The 13,495-nt window shown below is 42.5% G+C and overlaps 1 long non-coding RNA gene across 3 annotated transcripts in view; it reads right to left on the minus strand.

Moving 5' to 3' along the window:
- LOC110187781 (uncharacterized) overlaps positions 1-13,495 on the minus strand; it is a 231,703-nt gene that overhangs the window by 30,746 nt on the left and 187,462 nt on the right. The window contains exons 3-5 of one of the 3 annotated variants that reach the window (XR_015272693.1): positions 6,978-7,533; positions 6,435-6,924; positions 5,618-6,380 (exon numbers count right to left, since the gene is read on the minus strand). This is a non-coding gene — a long non-coding RNA (uncharacterized LOC110187781). Of the gene's footprint in view, positions 1-5,617; positions 6,384-6,434; positions 6,925-6,977; positions 7,534-13,495 lie in introns of all 3 variants that reach the window. The other 2 variants (XR_015272692.1, XR_015272694.1) reach the window with 2 other exon arrangements.

Consider the following 13,495-nt stretch of genomic DNA (forward strand, 5'->3'; position numbering starts at 1 on the left):
GACCCAATTTATCATACTCCCCCATAAAGTCGCTGGGTATTTCAATAGACGACGTTCCATGTTCAGAAATCGACGACGACATCAAACGAATCTACCAATCTGCTTGGGTTATCCTTGAATGGGAGTTTGACGACCATCCTTCCAGTGCTGTCGAGGCAAGTGGTCTTTTCGTACTGTTTCTTGCAACTGGAATGTTCTATCTTCTGCAGAAAGGACGAGTCGACCGCTTCCTTCTGCCATTCACGTTAGGGATTGACATCAATTGAACTTGTGTTAAAAGCCATGCAAGTGGAAGCTTATTTGGAAGTCGGTTTGCCAGTTACGACGCAGCCAAATAGAGTCATAGCCTAATTTGCTCTTTACCCTTTGCGTTGAAGAAGGCGAGCTTGGTAGAATGTTTCATCAGCGAGCGGGGTGTTTTCCTGCAACTTCCAAGACGAAACGTCAATGGCAAGATCAGGCTGATATGAGGTTTGTGGCATAATACAAAGATCCCACAATTTTACACATGCCGGAATTTGCTCGAAAAGAGCTTTGTGTATGAAATTGCCAAATTTCGATTCTGACAGCTATGGCTCATCCGAAATATAGTAGAGTTGGTAAAAGCAGCTTTTGCGGAATAAGTTACCAACTATTTAGAGCTGTTACAAAATAGAAAAAATTCAGATTGCGATAGAATATATCGGCTCTATATTCTATATATGTTTTCTCAAATGCAACCAAATGTTTATAGTGGTAGAAGCTCACAAAATATATTCAAAATGAAGTAAAAATATGTGAACTTTATCTCGCCCCTAATTTATGCTTTAAATAACCCCAGAGTAATAATAAAACGCAGATAATTAAAATTTCTATGTATTTTAACGAACACTGCTTTCCAACACTAGAACATTCTACAAACAACTAAACCCAAAAACAGTGATGTTCATGGTTAATCCCACAGACTTCCAACGGTTGGCCAGTGATTTATTGATTGTTAAAAGCCAATCGAACTGGAAACTGTAACCAGTTAAATTGAAATGGAATCTTTTAAATCATTAGAATTCATCGTAGTTTAATTACATTGTTCATTAGTTATTTATAGGGTAACCGCATTGCAAAATGCTGAATGAATTCAGATTCCGCAGCATGATTATGATTGAGCCAACCTTCACCTGTAAATTATGCGGCGAAGCTCCTGGCACATCAAGTGAGTTCAAAAATTCCATGGGATAGTTAGTCGCTTCTCACTCGTTGGTCGTCGTCGACTGAATTGTATGAATGCAGTTCTCCAGCGATTTGACTTTGAAAAATGGAATTTAAACCATCGATGTCCTTATTCTTTCCTGCTAGTATTGCTCGTTCACTAATCCAATCGATATTTTTATAATTTTGTGTAATGCCGAGGATCACTTTGATCTTGAGTTTCTCCTTCGATGTCGTGAACTCACAAAAATTTGGCAAGAACGAAATCAACCCCGTCGATTCATCAACAGGAATTTTCTCATTGCCAAGCGCCAACAGTTTTCTTGAGAAATCAGCAGCAGAGGCATAATTCTGTAAAATGACTGTTCGTGACTGAAGTTGTCTTCAGGCCAGCATTAAAATCATCGGCAGCTTTCCAAAAATGTGACACCAATGCCAAATTATGTAACGGTCAACGGTGTTTGTGGTTTTGAACGATTAGTTGTCAGAATTAGCGCGATTCAACTCTAAATTTACAGCTTGTCTTCTTCTAATAAAATTGAGTCTATTCTGATATATTGGTTTGTCTGCACGTTCATTTAGTGTTTGATAATTACGACTATTCACTTGTAGATATGCAGCACGTGTACGTCGTCCAATTTCAAGTCATCTAATAGGACGCATTATTTAAAAAAAATAATTCTCAGAAGGAGAGCAATTGTACGCCGTCCAATGTTTGAACACCTTATAGCAGGCATTCTTCAACAAAAAATAAACTCTTACACAGCTCACTTCATAATTTTTCCTTGTTATTTTTCTGTATTCGTTAACAATAAGTAAATAACGTCTATTGAGCCAACAAAAAGAACTGTCACTTTTAAACAATTGAAATTTATCTGAATCGGTTGAGCCGTTCTCAGCTTTGACAACTTCCATAATTTACTCGTGTCTTGCCATCTTTGATTACATTTACGTACAGAATGGTCAATTTTCAACGAGTAGAAAATGAACTCAGAGTTCCGCCGAAGGCCGTCAGCCGATAGGGTGCACAGGTGGATCAACGGATGACTGTGTCATCTGCCGTAACTGTGTACACCATCGGTAGTGCGACTATACTCTCCTTGCGAGGGCGGCTGGAAGCAGGTACCCAGTCGGGGATGCTGACCAATTGTAGTCGGGCGGACTTAGGGAAGTCTTTAATCAGCCTCCCCTCAAGTCAGGTGTGTGACACAACCCGTGCACACTGACTTCCAGGTTCGCAGCTGAGGGGTTAATCCAGCTGTGTCTGCACGGAGCCTTCCCAGGGCCAGGCAACCCTGGGTCGTAAGTGGCCTTCCCGCAGATTTGGGACGAAGCTACGGTAGACCTATATTCAAAGCCACAAACCCCCTCTGGCTCGCTGCGCTTGCCAGGACGAGCAAAGCGGGCGTTTATGAAATGATATGGAAAAAACAAACCGAGCTTCGGAACTCCCGGAAGACGATAAGCCCCAAAAACTGTAAACGAAGGACGAGAAGGATATGATGATCCCGAGATTGGTCGTGGCATCTCACATTGTATCGGAGACCGACGAAGAAGAGTCGCAATCCGAGGGGAGGTCGAGTAGCACTCCCCAATCTAAACCACAGGTGGGGCTCAGCTGGGCGCCACCTCAGAGATAGCGAAAATGTCTCATTATCAGAGACGAGCGAGGGTCAATAGAGCCCGCTTTGTTCTCGGCAAGATAGCCAAGAACGAGGCTGAGGGCAAGACTGACCCTCGGGATGCCGAGGACAAGGCCAAATTCCTTGCAGATATCATGGAATTCGAGGCATACAAGGCGGCAAGCCCTTCGGCGTTCCAGCCCTCGAAGGCGAAGAGAATTCGCTCACAGGAAGTGAGCGAAAGCGCACCTAAGAAAGCGAAGGACCCACAGGGTAAGCCGCGTGCGACGAACTTTGTCAGCAAGACAAAGAAATTTAGCGAGGTGGCCAGAGACAGTCTGGCTATGGCACTGGTGGACGCCTGCTGTCGGAGAAGTCGGGAGGAGATCGAGGCCAAGTGGCCGACATGGTAACCGACAGGTTGGTTAGCATGCCGACCGGCCCCATCCCCTCCTTCGACTTCTCAGACGTGGTCAGTGGGCACCGGGTCACCAGGTGTGACAACGGGTTCTCCCATAGCTTCCTGGCGGAGTGTGTGGCTAAGATCAGCGACACATGTTCTGGCCTTAAGATTAGGCTAGTTCACCCCAGAGAGATCCCAAGGAGACCCAGACGTCGCATCTGGTTACCAAAGGGGCAAAACGACCATGCCAGGGTGATTGCCTGTCTGAGCATCCAGAACCCAGACATCCATACAGAGGACTGGACCATCCCCAGATCAGAGCAGGAAATGAAGGCGAGCCAGCCTTTCCTCCTGCTGATAAACAAGCGCTGTCTGCCCCAGCTGGAGGTCAATGACCACAAGGTCCGGAACGGCATCAGGAAGGCCAAGATAAAGGTCTTCTTGGCCGAGCCGGACGAGATATTGGAGGAGGTCGATTTCACCAACAAATTGTTGGACGACATGGTCATCGACAACAAATCTCCTGACGCCACCCCGACCAACATAGATGTCGAGAATCGTGCAGATTAATCTGAAGCGCAGTTCGCATGCTTCAGCTAATCTCACGATCATTTTAAGGGGAGGAATATCGATACGGTTTGATACAGGTGTCTTGGACCAGGGACGGGCAAGTCGCTGGACTGAGAATCCAAGGATACATACTACTGTGCACAAACTCGAATGGTAGGTCGAGAGCTTGCATTGTAATTAAGAATCATTTTAATGCTTTTCTCTGTCCCAATCTCAGCACACCTGACCTAGTAGTGGCCAGATTCGTGGCGGCGGATGGGAGCGGAGTCACCATATCTTTGGCGTACATGGCCCATGACGCCTGAGCTGATAGTCAAGCTGCTGCAATGGGCGGAAGTGATGAAGACGACCCTGGTGCTCGGGTGTGATGCGGATGCGAGGCACACGCTCTGTGGGAGTTCGGAGACAAACGAAAGAGGTGAGTTACTCTTTGACAATATTATTTGTAGAATCGTTACGGTATGTAATAAGGGTAATACGCAGACCTTCATCTTTCCGAGCACGGAAAATTTTCAAGGTTGGGAAATTGCAAATAGAATACAATAATTACAGAGTCGAGAACTGGAGGGTATCGACAGAACACTCCTTCTCAGACCGAAGGTATATTTTTATTGAACTAACACACCAGGTAGTAAACAGGTGCCAAGAAGGAACCCCCGTAAGGCAGATTGGAACAATTTCTGCGAAATTGTCCAATCTAAAGTAAACGGCAGGAGGATCAAGCCTATATCCACTGCAAAGGCACTCGACAAGGAGGTGGATGACCTACCAAATTTCATGAACAAGGCCATCAAAGAGACTTATAAGCTAACATTCTCGAAGAAGCAATACCCACAGTGGTGGACAAAGGAACTAAGCGAGCTCAAAAAGAGCGCGAGAAAGTCCTTCAACAACAGTAACCTGGGATTGGGGAACATACATAGAAGCACAAAAAACTTACAAAAAGGCAATATACAAGGATAAGAAAGAGTCCTGGCAAAACTACTGCGCAGCATTAGAAGGCATAAGGGACACGGCGTGAGTAAGCAAAATTCTCGCCAAGGTTACATAAGCCCTACCCTGATAAACAGAGCAGACGGCTCTGCTACGACGACAATTGAGGAGTCACTCGAGCTACTAGTTGACACCCACTTCCCAGGAAACCTAAGAGTGAGCTCGGCCAGGATAGCATTTGCAAATGGCTAAAAGCCATTTACGAAGCTTGTTTAAGATTGACGCACATCCCACTGCTGTAGAACAGAATGAGAATTTCGGAATGGTTAAGAATCGCGGACTATCTGTTTAACTGATGGACGAAGGCAGATTGATTTCAGTTGGAAGACCCTATAAATACGTGTCATAAGGTCTTTATACTCTTGCAGACTATTGATGACTTGCGATCCCAAATTACCAAAGTACAAAAAAATGAGATGGTTTCTGGAATTGGAGAGGAAGTTCGTTCTCACTCTTTGGACTTTATTTGCAGATTAAAAATCTTATCAAAAACATGGCGGCTTAGCTTCGGCATAAGCACCGACAAATAAATATCCAATGATATCTATTAAAAATAGTCATACAGTTTAAAAATAATGCCAGAAACAAATTTATAGTGTGAAGCATTTTTTCTTATCCGTGTCATCGGTGTCTGTAGGATAGATAAATATGGTTGGAGGTAAGGTAAGGCAAGGTTAGAAACGTAAACCAAGCCCACGCGTGGATGACGTGTCCTGAAAGTGTCAAACGTCGCTTAGGGAAAGCTATGGACTATTGAATAAAACCCAAATACCGTGTATAAAAGGCAGAGAGATGGATAATATACAAAATACAACAAGTGGTTTTCTAAAAAAAAGTTACTTACCTTGATGCAAGAATGGTATTTGCTTGAGTGTCCTTAATAACATGACAAAAAAAATATGAACAGAAAATTCTATATTGGAAAATTATAAAAGAAAAAATAATAGCATGCCACACAAGGGTGTTCCTAAATATCAAATTTTTTGGTCCATAATGGTATCCGTCATTATTGTTATCTTCATTTTGGTGCATTATTGTAAACAGAGCACGCAACATTGATTCTCTTTCAATTTTTATAAATCTCTCCAATACAATAATTGAAACTTTTACAATTATATTAAAAATATTGAAAGCAATTAGACAGTTCCAGCGGCAGATGATATAGTGAATGTTTTGCAAGTATACCTCAGAGCCCTGAAGTAAAAAAATCAAAGCAAATATTATATAGCCTAATGAAAGAATATCCATACTGCAAACTCCTCCCATAAATACTATAGCAAGCGTAATCCAAAAAAAACTACAAAATATTGCTGTTTTAAAAACATCCGCATAGTTACGAACATATGAACAAAAATCATGAGTTGGATTTTCGAAATAAACGTGCCCAAGTTTAGCGATATTATAAACGACGTTAATGTTATCGCCACCTGGGTAAGATAAATCTTTGATATGCCACATTTCTGCCTTAAATGACTTCCGCTGCCTTGAAATAAGTAGAAGAATTATAAAATCAAGCATGAGATTTGATTTATGCATGTATTTTGTTGAATAATTTGACATACTCCAGATAGTTGTATTGGTAATCATATATGATGATTTATGTCCAGCTGCTGTAAGAGGCTTTTTAATTAGAATTTAATAAATCAATGTTTTAAACTTACAGTAACCATCACATAGATTAGGTGGGAAATTCAAGATGTACAGGTATTGAGCAAGAATTGACAAAACAAAGTATAGCTGAAATATTTCCCAAATTCGGGCACACTGTACTCGACTAAGACATAAAATTAATACAATCCAAATTAAATAGGTCAACGCAATAAGATCGCGTCTATGAACAATGGTTGATACAAGTCCAATAAGCGTTATTTCAAGTCCAAATTTAAAATAGCCATAATTAAGCATATACTTTAAGAGTTCTGGAAAATCCCGTTCTGCATCTTGCCTTGTAATTCCTGGAAACAAAACTTTTCCGCCTCTTTGTTCATACATTGAAGACCGTATTAAATGGTTTCGAAGCTTAACCACAGCATGCAATGATGTGATTATCATATACACAATATATGGAGATATGTAGCTTAAGTACAGAACAAATTTTTGTTCCGTTTTGTGCAAGCCAATCCACTCCGCAAAATTTATGGATTCATTATTCTAAAACAAAAATTTTTAAATTGGTTTTTAAATTAATAATTAATTAATATTACGCATTTATAGTCGTATTTCCGTTCATCGAAATATTTTATTTGATAAATCATTTTCATTAGCACCAGCACTGAAACCCAAAAAGTTACTAACCTAAAAATAATGCGTCTTAAATATCGGTTGACGCAAACACTTATTAATGACATAAGCACTAAAAAAATATTAAGAACAGAGACTTCTGAAATCGCACAATGAAAAGACGCCAAAATAACAGCTTTTATCGTGTGAATTTCTAAAAATCCCCAAGCCATGAGTTTTCCTGGTCGAAACAATCGATGACTTAATCTACGTAGTTTTTGATATCCTGCTGAAAAGAAAATTTTCCATGACTGCCTATGTACATCAAACGCTTTCAGTTGAGTATCACTTTTCTCAGGAAATATCAAATAGGAACCACGCCGTTTTCGTACACTGAGTTTTGGTCGTCGAACAGAGTCCATGAAACGTCGATGAAAGTAATGAAGTTGAACCACAGTGAAAATAACTGTTAGGGTGGGAATAAGGAGATGTAGAAACAAGTCCTTTGTTTGGTATCGTCGCAAACCAATGTCATTTTGCCTAAGTTACAGAAAAAAAAAATATTATAATAGGATTACGGAATCAATTAATTAAGTTAGGTTATGCAACTTGCCTAGGGCTAACAAGTGTAATAATAGCACAAATAAATAATGAAATAATGTTTTTAGACTCTTTAGACTAAATGCTTGTGATTTTTATTATTTAACTATGGTTAGTGTAGCAAGATTGTTGGATTGCTTAATTTCAATTTAATTTTTCAACTATTCTTGTCATTACAATCTTTTAAGAAGAATAAATATTTTGAATGTAAAGAGTTTGTATTTTAAATATACCTTAAATATTTATATTTCAAATTTTACTAAATAATTTATAATTGGAAATCTAATTATTACAAAAAAAAAACAAAAACTTTCCTGGTTGCCTTAAACTTGGAATAGTTTACTATGGTTACAGCTCTGGCCACCAAATTTCTAAAAGTTCACCCGTTTATACGTTCCCGTATTTTTCATTTCTGTGCGCTGTCGAACGTACCTATGTCCGTCCTCATGCTCATCTTCATCTGAACCAGATTACGCTAACTCTTCATCGTTATCGGCTATGAATTTCTACAGCTGGTACTTGATAAGTTCTTTCGACTTAAGCTGCCTTGCGGACTTATTATAAGTAATTTTGTTTTATTTAGAGAACTTCATACGATCCTAAATACGGCCTCGTCAGCTTCCTTCCTCCGACGAATTTAATCAACTTGATTGCGACGAGATCACCCAATCTATAGATGTGACGACGCTTGTCATAGTTTCGCTTATATACTTGCTTCTTCTTCCTTCTCGCATTTGTTCTCGCTTAAGTTTTAAATGTGAAACAAACTCTTCATTAAAAATCTTTCGTAAACGCTCTTTCACTTCGATGTGGCTCCCATCGGCCCCAAGTGGTCGATGGGCAACGTGTGATATAGGACATCTCCTTTGGCAATGTAGAACCCTTCTTGCTTTCCAATCTTCCTACAGTTAATAATACATTTAATACAGTTAACATTAAAATGTGGAACTTTCCTCTCCAGGTGAGAGATCCAAAACAGGTGCTTTACCGAATGTACGGTTTTCTGAACTACAAAGTAACCGACTGATTGTAAATTTCGAATGACATCTCTTTTCATCAATTTCGACTAAACTATAAAATTGTTGCCTTAGACTGTTCGGTATAGGATATCACGGAAAATTACCAGGATCCTTCCATGTAATCATCATTCTGCTGTGAGTTCTGGCTCCGTTTTGCAGCTTCTGCTGGAACGATCCAAACCAACTTTGGCTGTCGGCTCAAGCTTCACCTTGTCCCTTGGCTTGTGGAAAACAACGAAGCTAAAATCCTGCAGATATATTTTCTTTTAATTATGATTATTTTTTATGAACCTTGTAAATGCATCCGGCAAAATCTTAAAACCAAATAGAGTAATGTTAATTTTATACAGTCCTTCTTTTTTTACCAAAGCAGTTAACGCCTTGCTAGCCTCTTCCACAGCTTCATGGAAAGATCCATTTTCCAGATCCAGTGTCGAAAAAAAAAATGCATCCACTTGTAGTTCTTTAAATTCTTCTACCATCAGAGGTACAGGAAAGCGATCTGCCAACACATTGCTCTTCAATATCAGAGAGTAGCGTCATTCTTTCTGACTAATACAACTCTGCTAACTTTGAAGGTTTTGATGCCTTCTGCTGGACATCTTCAATGAGTTTTGTCACGTCTCCTTCGTGCTAGGGAAAAAGAGTAAACAAGTTTTATTTTCTATAATATTATTAACATCGTAAGCAAATCAATCCGCTTATTTATTCGAGCGCTAAAAACCCCGTCAGCTTAAATCTATTATAGTAAAATCATTCCGTGCAAAGCTCTACAATCCATTACGTTATCAAGGTACGACAAGATATTTGTTTTGTTAGAGCTATACATCTGATCCTGTAACAATCAAGCAATCTATTTCCACACCATTAACAGAGATGATTTTGAAACGGCTTTGGTCAACAACCTTGCGAACACTTGTCTCTACAATTGGATAATTTTTTTGCAATATGACCGTTTTCCTTGCATTTAAAGCATTTAGTAGGAGATTGACAATCTTTTATACTCTGATGAACCAAAATAGAGCAAAAATTCATTTCTAATATCTCAGGGCTTTGTACCACTTGCACGAATAAAGTATAGTTTTGTACTCGTTCCTCGACTATAACCTTTCTCAATTGTAGTCGGGCTGACCTGGGCAACTTTTTAAAATGCCCGGCGGCGTTCCAGCCCTCTTAGCCAAAGCACAATCGCAAAATGGGCGAGAGTGCACCTAGAGCGACAATCTTTGTCAGAAATGCAAAGAAATTTAGCGAGGTGGCCAGAGACAGACTGGCTATGGCTCTGCTGTCGAGAAGTGGGAGATGACTAATGCCAAGACATGGTACCAACAGGTTGGTAAACATGCCGACCGGTCCCATCCGCTTTCTCGTCTCTCAGACGTGGTCAGGGGGCTACGAGTATAGAGGTGCATCGACGAGGCTTCAAGGATCTTCCTGTCCGACTGTGAGAGCTGGCGTTAATATTAGGGTAGTCTACGCCAAGGAGATTCCGCGGAGACCCAGAGCACGCATCTGGTTGCCAAAGGAAGAGAAAAGTTACCAGGGCAGGGTGAAAAGAAGAGTGAGTGGAGCCAGCCGTTCCTCCTCCTAATAAACCAATGCTGTCTAGGCCTATAGACGTTAAAGCCCATTAAGTCCTGTTCGCATTAGGAGGGCCAAGATAATAATCTCCTGGCCGAGCCGAAAAAGATATTGAAGGGGGTCGATGACACCAAAAAGTTGTTAAAAATATATGGTATATGATTCGCCATCGACGATAAATCCCCGGACACTACCCCAACACGGGTGGACCGTAGCGTAAGACACTCATCTGGCATTTCCCCTTATAGGTTCATTCCTGGGGCTTCCTGATATTGGGAATCGCAGTAGCGGGTAACTTTGGTGGTGACTGTGATGGGTGCTGGCGGCCGCAAGGATCGCCAGGTAGCCGGGACCCAGCGCCCCAGCGGGGACAACAATGCACCCTCGCTCCGGTTGGGCCTAGAGCGGAGCAAGAAATGAACCCGATGAAAGCTGGCGAAAAGAGATCCTTTGCTTTGATTTGATTAAGCCCATCTCCGCAGTCTTTTTACGGCGAGGTTCTGAGCCTGGTGACCCGCTTTCACGTTGACAGGCTTAAGGCTGATCACGTCAAGAGCTTCCAAAACCTCTGTCGCTCTATTCTCTTCGGTATTCGAGATCGTACACTCCCGTGTTCCCGGGACTCTTTTACTGATAAACGAGCTGAGGAACGGCTAGTTCGCTCTCCACCACTCGGGACCCGTTCGCACACTGCTAAGCTTAGCTTATCGGTCGGGAGCGTGGCCCTCAATAAAACTGACGCTATTGAATTGTACCCCACAACGCCCCCGACCTTTACTTCCGACGGTCTCAGTGCTGACCAGCAAAACTGAACGGCTCACAACTCTGGATAAGGTGAAGTTTAGGTGATGCGCAGTCACTAATGGCGTCTGCCAGAGCAGCTCCTGTATCACAGGCATGGGTGTGGTTCAATTAATCCTGAGCCTGGAAACCGTCTACCTTGCTCGGAGCTAACTGGCAGCGTTTTGCGACGGAGTGGGCCGACTGACCAGTGATGCCAGGGGCCAGTAATCGGTAATGATTTTGGATGACTTCAATGTCTGGGCGGTGGACTGGGACAGCGGCTTCACCAACGCCAACGGCAGATCACTGCGCAATGTTAGCTCCTAAACTCATGGGGGCAACACGCATTTTCCCGGGCTGATGCTGGCCTTGTGGTCGACCTCACGTTTGTGAACGGTTCGAAAACCACACAAGCAAACGGAGCTTAGCGAGGTTTACACTGCCTGAGACAATCCCGCCATAATTACCAACATGGACACCCACCTGCCGCATCGTCCACGTTCCAACCCCAGTTGGAATATCTGCAGAATATCTTTGGTTGTCAGGCAGGCTTCAGGGTCTTCATTATCTCCCTAGTTAATGAAGACCCTGAAGCTTGAAGGTCGCTGGAGTTGCCGAGCAGATGGCGAAAGATACCATGCGGCAGCTACAGGTGGTCTGTGGCGGCTGTAGGAGACCTCACAGCTACCACAACGAACCGGTCGATAGCCGAAGCTCGAAGCGACTGCGTCTGGGTTAAGCGAAGGTACCAGCAGTCGTACGCAACCCCCTCCCAACTTTAGAGAAGGCGTGAGTAACAGCCGACTGGAAGGAATACTGTCACCCATTCTGATGATAAAGCTACTACTTCGCGGTAAGTACGTTGGAGATTGCCACTACCGACATTGCGGAAACGGTGTAGCTCTCCTGCAGAGTATCTCAATGATCTGTATTAGAACCGCTTTTAAGGAACTCGATTTACGACTGAGAGCTACGCCTCTCCTTGCCCGGTCGGTCACCAACGATATTGCCACGGTCTTTCAGCACCTTGCGTAAGGATGTTACTTCATTCCAGGCGCTATTGCAGATCATGTTGAACCTCAGAGGTCTTAAAAAAGGAATCAGACTGCTCTTGGCAAGCGTAACGTGAATAACCATGCTATATCATGGCGCCCCCGTCTGAGCGCATGCAATGGCGACACCCTCGTACAGTAGGGAAATGAATGCTACGCACCGGCTTGCCGATTTGGGAATCTGCAGCGCATTCCGTTCGCTTACTGACACATCTCGCGAAGGTCTTCCAAAAATAGCAGGAAAAATAACACATCGGTGTTAAAGGTAAAAGTCGGGGTCATTGTGGGGCTGCATGCATATTACTGAATACGCTTAATATAAGGGTTGCGCTCCCTGCGGGACCAGAGAGTTGGAGCGCGAACTAGCCGTCCCTCAGCTCGTCCCTTATCAGCAAACGAACCCCGGGAATACGGGAGCGTACGATCGCGAATACCGATAAGAGGGGAGCTGCCTGCGCCGCCCCTTCTCTTCGAGTTTCCAAATCTCGAAGAGAAGGGGCGGCGCAGCGGCCCACCAGAGGGCCTTCTGACGTGAACAAAATGTAAGACTTATTTCAAAGTGCACTATCCATTCCGCGTCTTATGTTCTTTGTACAACCACTAGCTTTTGTTAATTGTTGAAATGAAAACTTATTAAGAAACCTATCCTTGCCACTGCCCACTCCAGGTGAGTTGGAGCGCATCATTAAGGTAAGGCAAAGGTAAGAGTATGGATTATAATGACTGATATGTGCTATTTTCTTAAATAAATATATAAAAGCGTTGTTTATTTCCATTTATCTTTCCAGGTGGACAGATGTGTGTTTTTTTACTGCGCTCTCGATTTGTGTTTAAATAATTCATAGCCCACCGGGCTTTCAATGTTAATCTTCTTTTTTGTGAATAATAACTTCCCGTTCACTTCGCGTGTGCATTCAGCATTTTAAAATTGTGTATTTTATTGAATTTATTTGTCAATTTTAAATTGTTTTGCTAGTTTTTGTCTTTGCATTCTTTTGCATTCCTATTTGTGCCTTCCTCGCTAAGCCGTTTTCTGCGCTGTTGCGACAGCTAAACGATTTTTGCTAACACCCACGATCGCTCGTGGGTTGGCTCTCTGGCTCTCTTTGTGCTGCTTACATTGTTTTATCTATTGCTTTCACTCGCTTATCTTCAAACGTAAAATACAGTGGCAAGTCCGAATAATGAATTCTCAAAATGTCTGCATTTCCAAAACATGTAAAAAAAACCATTACGACAGGTGACCTCTCCATCGGCTGTTGGCTGTGCGACAATGTTAATAAAAACATCGGCCTATGTTACTGCTGCGAGGCCTGGATTCGCAAATCTCATGTTATGTTCTTGGCGCTGGACACCCAATTTAATAGCCCTACGCTATTAAATGAGTCTCCCAGGCGCAAAAAAACCGCAATTCAAGCACAGCATTTAAGCGGATCCCACAAGACCGCAACGGGCACTTAGCATCAC

This window comes from Drosophila serrata, unplaced genomic scaffold (genome assembly GCF_035046125.1).
Source record: "Drosophila serrata isolate PLE 108 unplaced genomic scaffold, ASM3504612v1 contig_308, whole genome shotgun sequence".
NCBI classification, from domain to species: Eukaryota; Metazoa; Arthropoda; class Insecta; order Diptera; family Drosophilidae; genus Drosophila; species Drosophila serrata.